Source organism: Pinus tabuliformis, chromosome 4_2 (assembly GCF_031772625.1).
Source record: "Pinus tabuliformis cultivar Carrire ecotype Pingquan chromosome 4_2, CPIR1, whole genome shotgun sequence".
Classification (NCBI taxonomy): Eukaryota; Viridiplantae; Streptophyta; class Pinopsida; order Pinales; family Pinaceae; genus Pinus; species Pinus tabuliformis.
Genome location: NC_142304.1, coordinates 531,503,428 through 531,509,883, shown reverse-complemented (window position 1 = coordinate 531,509,883; position 6,456 = coordinate 531,503,428). Strand labels below are relative to the sequence as shown.

Below are 6,456 nucleotides of genomic sequence, written 5' to 3'. Positions count from 1 at the left end.
TATAATCCTTATCAGCTCCGTAAGGGCAGTTAAGCATCGTGAATGTTCCCCGACCGATATCGTTGTGACCCATTGGATCCAGCGTGCCTTGATCAAACAATGTAGTATCGGCTATTGGGTTTGTTGATCGGGTGGATCAACAACCGTCACATTAATGATGAGATCAATGGTGGAGAATTAATCCAATAAGACTTGGGACTGAGTAGACTCGAGAAGTTTATGGACACAAGTTTATTTTATTTGGGGTCTCGTCGCGTGCATTCACATCGGACCAGCGTTCGTTTGCAGGATTAAAGGAATAACTTCATTTTTTCATGAAGTTGTGATCGCAATTAAAGGTGATGACGTGGCATGTGGTACCTCCATATGGGTAACGTATCTCGGGCATCTATCATAGAGATGAGGTAACAGTTCACAACTCGTGAACTTGAAGGAACGGAGGAATCCGGAAGGTCAAGCGAACTAAAGAAGAAGTTGAAACGTCAAGAAGCCAAAGGTCTGGCAGACGATGAAGATACAAAAGAAGTCGAAGATCGAGTGAGAGAGATGTAAGCAGAAGGACAGAAGTAATGTGTAGGTCCAGCAGGACAGAAGGAAGCTGAAGGTCCAGTAGGGTAGAAGGAAGGCGAAGGTCCAGCAAGACAGAAGGAAGCCAAAGGTCTAGCAAGACAGGAGGAAACCAAAGGTCCAGCAGGACAGGAGGAAGCCGAAGGACAAGGAAATTCTGTTGATTGGGTTAATCTTTGAAAGGCTCAGACCTGTGATTAATAAATCAAGTACATAATGCAACCTAAAGAACAATTCTGTGAAGGGGAAAAATAAAGCTTCATCTGACATCGTTTGAAGGGAGCAGTAGCCAGCACCGACATTAAAGCATTTGTGAGTCTGGTTCTAGGAAGTAAGAGATCGCGATAGCAAGAATAGTGAGAAGCAGTAACGCTTGAAACAGTTACCGCAACAGTAAAGAACAGCGGCTTGAAAATACAGAATTCCTTTTGTGCATACGTTGAGACTTTGCATAAATATCTTGTTGGAAAGCTTCAACAAATCTTGGAAACATTATTGGAGATCATCATGCCTATTTGAAATCATCATGAGGTAACTTTGCAGACTCTGTCAGGGCAATATGAAGAGTTGTGAAGACTCCTTCATATGAAGACATGTTGTCATTGATGTAGCAGTGAAGGTGTAGATAGACAGAATTCAGTGAAGAAGATGTTGGGAGCAGAGAATTACTATCAAACATATCTAGACAACATATAGCAGTGGGTTGGAGCCCAGAGGGTTGGTGCCATGAAGGTTGGAGCCTCAAACAAACAAGGTTGGTGCCTTGACAAGATAAGGTTGGAGCCCTTGGGGTTGGTGCCTCAGAATTGGAAAGATTGGTGTCCTTGGAGTTGGTGCTCCTAAACACAAGGTTGGTGCCTTGAGAAGACAAGGTTGGTACCCTAGATGTTGGAGCCTCACAAATGACCAAGTTGGTGCTTGGAAACATATTGAACACAACAATAACAATAGTGGGCTTCTATGGGGCACAATAATAACAATATGGGGACAACATGGGCACAACAATAACAGTAAGGGTTACAATGACAATAATAATAAGGGAATACACTAGTATTATAGGGACCTAACAAAGCCCATATCTTTATTAGGATCTTCCTTCCGACAAAGCCTTGTATTTAATGGTGTTTCGATATCTTGAATATACGAAGTAATAACGGGAGAGGAGAAAACTTCAAAATGCACATGTTAACTCCAGTTATATTTCAAATCGCTTAAACAAGGAACAACCTCTCTTGTTCTCAGTAAGTAACGATGCCTCTTCCACCCGTACTACAAATATTCAATAAATGCTTCAAGCATACCTTTAAGGAAATAAAATAAAGGTTAAAGAAGAGAAAGGCTTCCTCCACAATGAGGTGATGCAAACAACTTCATCGTCGTATTAAACAGGTCTTCTGGCAATGAAGCGATGCTTTGCATCTCCTTAAGGTGACTCTGTTGGGTTACTCAATAGGCTCGCTCACAGCGGAGTAACACGAGGGAATGTGTTTAACCCATATTATCAAAAGCTTGGTATACTTGTCATCTTTCTCCCCTAACAAAACACTTGAGGTGTGACTAGACTTATGTTGATATGTTTCAAGCTAAGAAAAAAATAGAAGAGGTTATTCCTTTAATCGACATAAGTGATGTTTAGGTTAACTTATTACTTGATGTTCGCATACTAAATCTATTAGTAATTATGTTTTAATATGCTCATTTATTTTTTCAGACAATCAGCTACAAGAAAATAATTTTGATGTCCATGAATGTATGAAGCTGAGTCACCCCCGCCCTCTCAGTTTAGTCAAGTTTTCATCAAAATATACTCACCTCATTCAGTGGATGCTTTTGGGGACCAAAATCCCCCCAAAATGGGGGTGTATGATCTGGATTGGATGAGTATCTTCTTTTTCATCCATCTTGATGCTTTCAAAGTAGAAAAAGTGGAGGAATCAATCCACAAGACTATTTTTTCCAGTAGTGCTAGTTTGGAAAATCTCAAGTCAAAAACATCAAGAGTCATTTTGAGACCTTAAATGAACATATTTTGCATTCTCGGCCTTACTATGGAATATGTAAATGTATATGTAATGGGATCATCCTAATAATGAAGGGATTGCATGTGTAATGTGTGGATTGGTGTATATAGCGATGATGTATTCATTATGGATGGTATGGATGTTATTTCAATGTATGAATCTATTTGAGGTATTTTGAGGCATTTCTGTATTATTATCTATATTTGGGTTGTCATTAATGCTCACATTGTTGTACATTGTGTGAACTATTGAATTTTATGTATTTGGCTTATAACATTTGGTATGAGAGCATATAATCCTAGGGTTTTTATACTTTGAATGAATCACTTTTACATTTTCATTACATTTTTTATGTGATACTTCAAATGGTGAAATTTTTGGCATATTTAGAAGAAATATCAAGAAAAATTTGGTTAAAATTTAATATTTTAATTCACTATACTTTCATAGATATATTTGGTGGATGTTAGGGTTTGTGATTCATTAATAATGACAACGGAATGTTTCTCCTCAAAAAAAAGAGTAATAATGACAACAGAATGCTTCTCCTAGTGGGAGAAATAGATGGCGGGGAAACAGCTTTACTTTGGGTTGTAAGCATTATTTTAAATTACGTCTAAAATCAACCGGATAATCACCCATGTCGGCTCATGAATGGTTTTTGGTATCTGCGCCAAGTTACATGAGTATAAATATCAGCCAAGCAAAGATTGATTTAGTACAAAAAGGTAAGGAGACACAGTTTCTTGACAACATTGCGGTCAGAGAGTTTTGTTTCTGTGGATTCCTTAAGGCCCGGAAAAAAGTCTCATTCTCTGATCTACTCGAACTCGACCAATATGGCTTTATACGATGAAATGTCCGATAATGAGATATATGACAGCGAAAGCGATGAAAGGGAAAGCAACGAAAGCGAAAACGAAGATGAAGAATTGAGATATGAAAGCATGGTGGAAATAGCACGCAGTCGTCATGATGACAATAAAGGACGTATGAAATATACGGTTTTAAGTCTGAACGACATTGGTGAGCGTCTGCACAATGCTACCAAAAGCGTTTCCACTGTGCTGGCTGTCTCGGAAGCCGAGGCAGCTATTCTCTTGCGTCACTTCGGTTGGAATTCTGTTAATGCCAACGATCAATGGTTTGCAGACGAGGAGAAAGTGAGAAATGCTGTGGGCCTATTGTTGCAGCCGGACGATAAACATGAGACCAAAGAAGAAAAAATGGAGGAGTTAACTACCTGTCCGATATGTTTCTATGATTTCAAGATCAGAGACATGAAGTCACTCAAGTACTGCGACCATTTATTTTGCCAAGATTGTTGGCGAACTTTTATTCACATATCAATAAATCATGATGGTGCAGGATGCCTCAACCTACGATGTCCACATCAAGGTCCACGATGCCGTGCCATTGTGAGTGAAGACATGGTTTTTTCTCTGGGGTTATCTGAGGAAGATACGAACAAATATAGAACCTATCTTGTGAGGTCATATGTTGAACAAAACAGTATGGTTAAATGGTGTCCAGCGCCAGACTGTGGCTACTGTGTGGAGGTTGACTCTGCTAATTCTAATGTAACTCATGAGGAGGTTGTCTGCAATTGTTCACATAAATTTTGCTGGAATTGTTTAGAGGAGTCTCATCGTCCAATAGGCTGCGACACAGTCAAAAAATGGATTGATCAAATTAATAATGGTGATTCACTCAATGCGTACTGGATATTTTGTAATTCCAAGCCGTGTCCAAAGTGTGATCGACCAATAGAGAAAAATCAAGGGTGTATGCACATGACATGTACGTCCCCGTGTGAATTTCAATTCTGTTGGTTATGCCTTGGTGATTGGTTTAAACATAGGTCTTGCAATCAATATAGTGCTGATCAGGTTGCAACAACATCAGGAAGAATTGATGCAGGGAATCAATCCAGGAATTCGGCCTCCGTCGATTCTAGGAAAAGGTTTGCAGCTAAAACATCTTCTTCGGATAGGTTGGTATTTTATATGGAAAGATGGAAGGCAAATGAAAAGGCAGAGGAAAAGGCGTTATCTGATCTGCAGGCTGTGCGAGAGGTAGCGATTAAAAGATTGAATGAGTGTAAACAGACGAGAATGAGTCGATCTGGTTTAACAGAGTTCAAATGTATGGTAGATGCATGGTTGCAGATAGCAGAATGCAGGCACATGCTTAAATGGACATATGCGTATGGCTATTATTTAACGCAGGCATCCAGCGATCATGATCAGGAAGCTGATATTGTTCGCAAAAAACAAATTCTTTTCGAATTCCTGCAAGGTGAAGCTGAAAGTAGTTTAGAACGACTTCATCATTGCGTTGAACGAGAGTTGCAAGACCATATAGAAATCGCCCTTAAAGCTGACGCTTATACTTTGACTGGGAAAAAGGCGTTGCGCGATTTTGATGACTTCTGTATCAGGCTTGAAAAGCTCAGAAAATCGACGGGCCAATATTTTGAAAACCTAATTCAGGCTTTTGAAAACAATCTCTCCGAAGTTAGTCGGATTAATGCACCAGCAGGGTGCGCACGAAGAAGCAATTATTACTAGAACCAGCAGTGCAAGTGGGCCGCTGGACTTGGATGAATTTTTCTCACATTTTATCGTATCTTTATTGGTTCCAGCCTATTAACGATCTTGGACGTTCGTGGCAACCCAATCTTTTTGATTGATTATCCAGTCAATATTATTGTCTGTTATTAATATTTCATGATTATTTATTTTAATAAAATGTCATCTTTGTTTTTAGTGGAATCTCATAACGGGAAGCAAAGATTTACTTGTGATTCTTTTATGTGTGGACTTGTTTTGTTAAGTGTAACTTTTGTATAGAGAAGTGGATTAAAGTATATCTGGATGTTTAAGCAATTTATTTTTAGGTACAAGTAACCTCCAAGATTAATTTTTATTTTCTCTATCATATTACTTAGGTATATCTTTGTTTGGACATAATAAGGATCTTGGTTTATTACTAGTTCAATATTATTATATGTTTGTAATATTTATTTTAATAAGAAGTGGTGATTTATATTTATATTTTATGTGTGATTTCATTAACGGACGTGATATTAAATGGTCTTAGGACATGTACGTATAAGTTTAATAAACTACATTATATCTTTTTCAATTTAATGTTTAAAGAGGTTGGATTCTATAGTGGGAAGCAACAAGTCCTTCATAGTTAGCCAAGGTTCAATTCTGGCTTAGCTTTGATGTAGTTATTCAACATGTTTTAGCACCTACATAAAAATTGGTTTGTGATGCTTGCATAGATAATTGGATTAAATCTCATTCTAGTGTCTTGTATTTCAATAGAATTTTTCTTGACACATATAGCAACTTATAGTTTCATGGAAATCTCCTACCCTTTCTCACCCTCTTCATTGCCGACCTCTTCCTTGTGCTATACTTTTCCCTTTGTCCTTTGCTCTACATTCCCACTCCCAATTCTGCTTGGTTGACTCCACGCTGAGATGGCTTTTATTTCCCTTGCTTGGTTTCTTTTGTATTCTTCCACCACCTTGCCGCAATTGCCCATTCACTCCTAGTTCCCGTCCCTTTCCTTTGGTTATCAGCTCCGCAACCTGAACCATTATCCCCGCCACCTATTCCTGACATTTCTTCCCTCCAGACTCCAAAATTCAAAACGAAGGCCCCAAGAGGCCCCGACCAGCTATCTCAAGTGTTGTTAGCTTTGTTTTTGTTCTTGGCGGAGACTCTGCTGTTATTTCTTGTTGATGTGCTGGTTCTCCTCTGGTTGTGTTGGTCTTGAGTCATGTGGGACAACTTTTGCTACACTTTTTCCTTCTTTTCCAAATGAAGGAGCCAACTCAAGTACTGCAACAATC

General features: G+C 38.8%; 1 pseudogene; it reads left to right on the top strand.

The window, feature by feature from the left end:
- Positions 1 to 3,427: 3,427 nt before the first annotated feature.
- On the top strand, positions 3,428 to 5,158 carry LOC149170369 (putative E3 ubiquitin-protein ligase ARI8 pseudogene; annotated as a pseudogene).
- Positions 5,159 to 6,456: the final 1,298 nt, after the last annotated feature.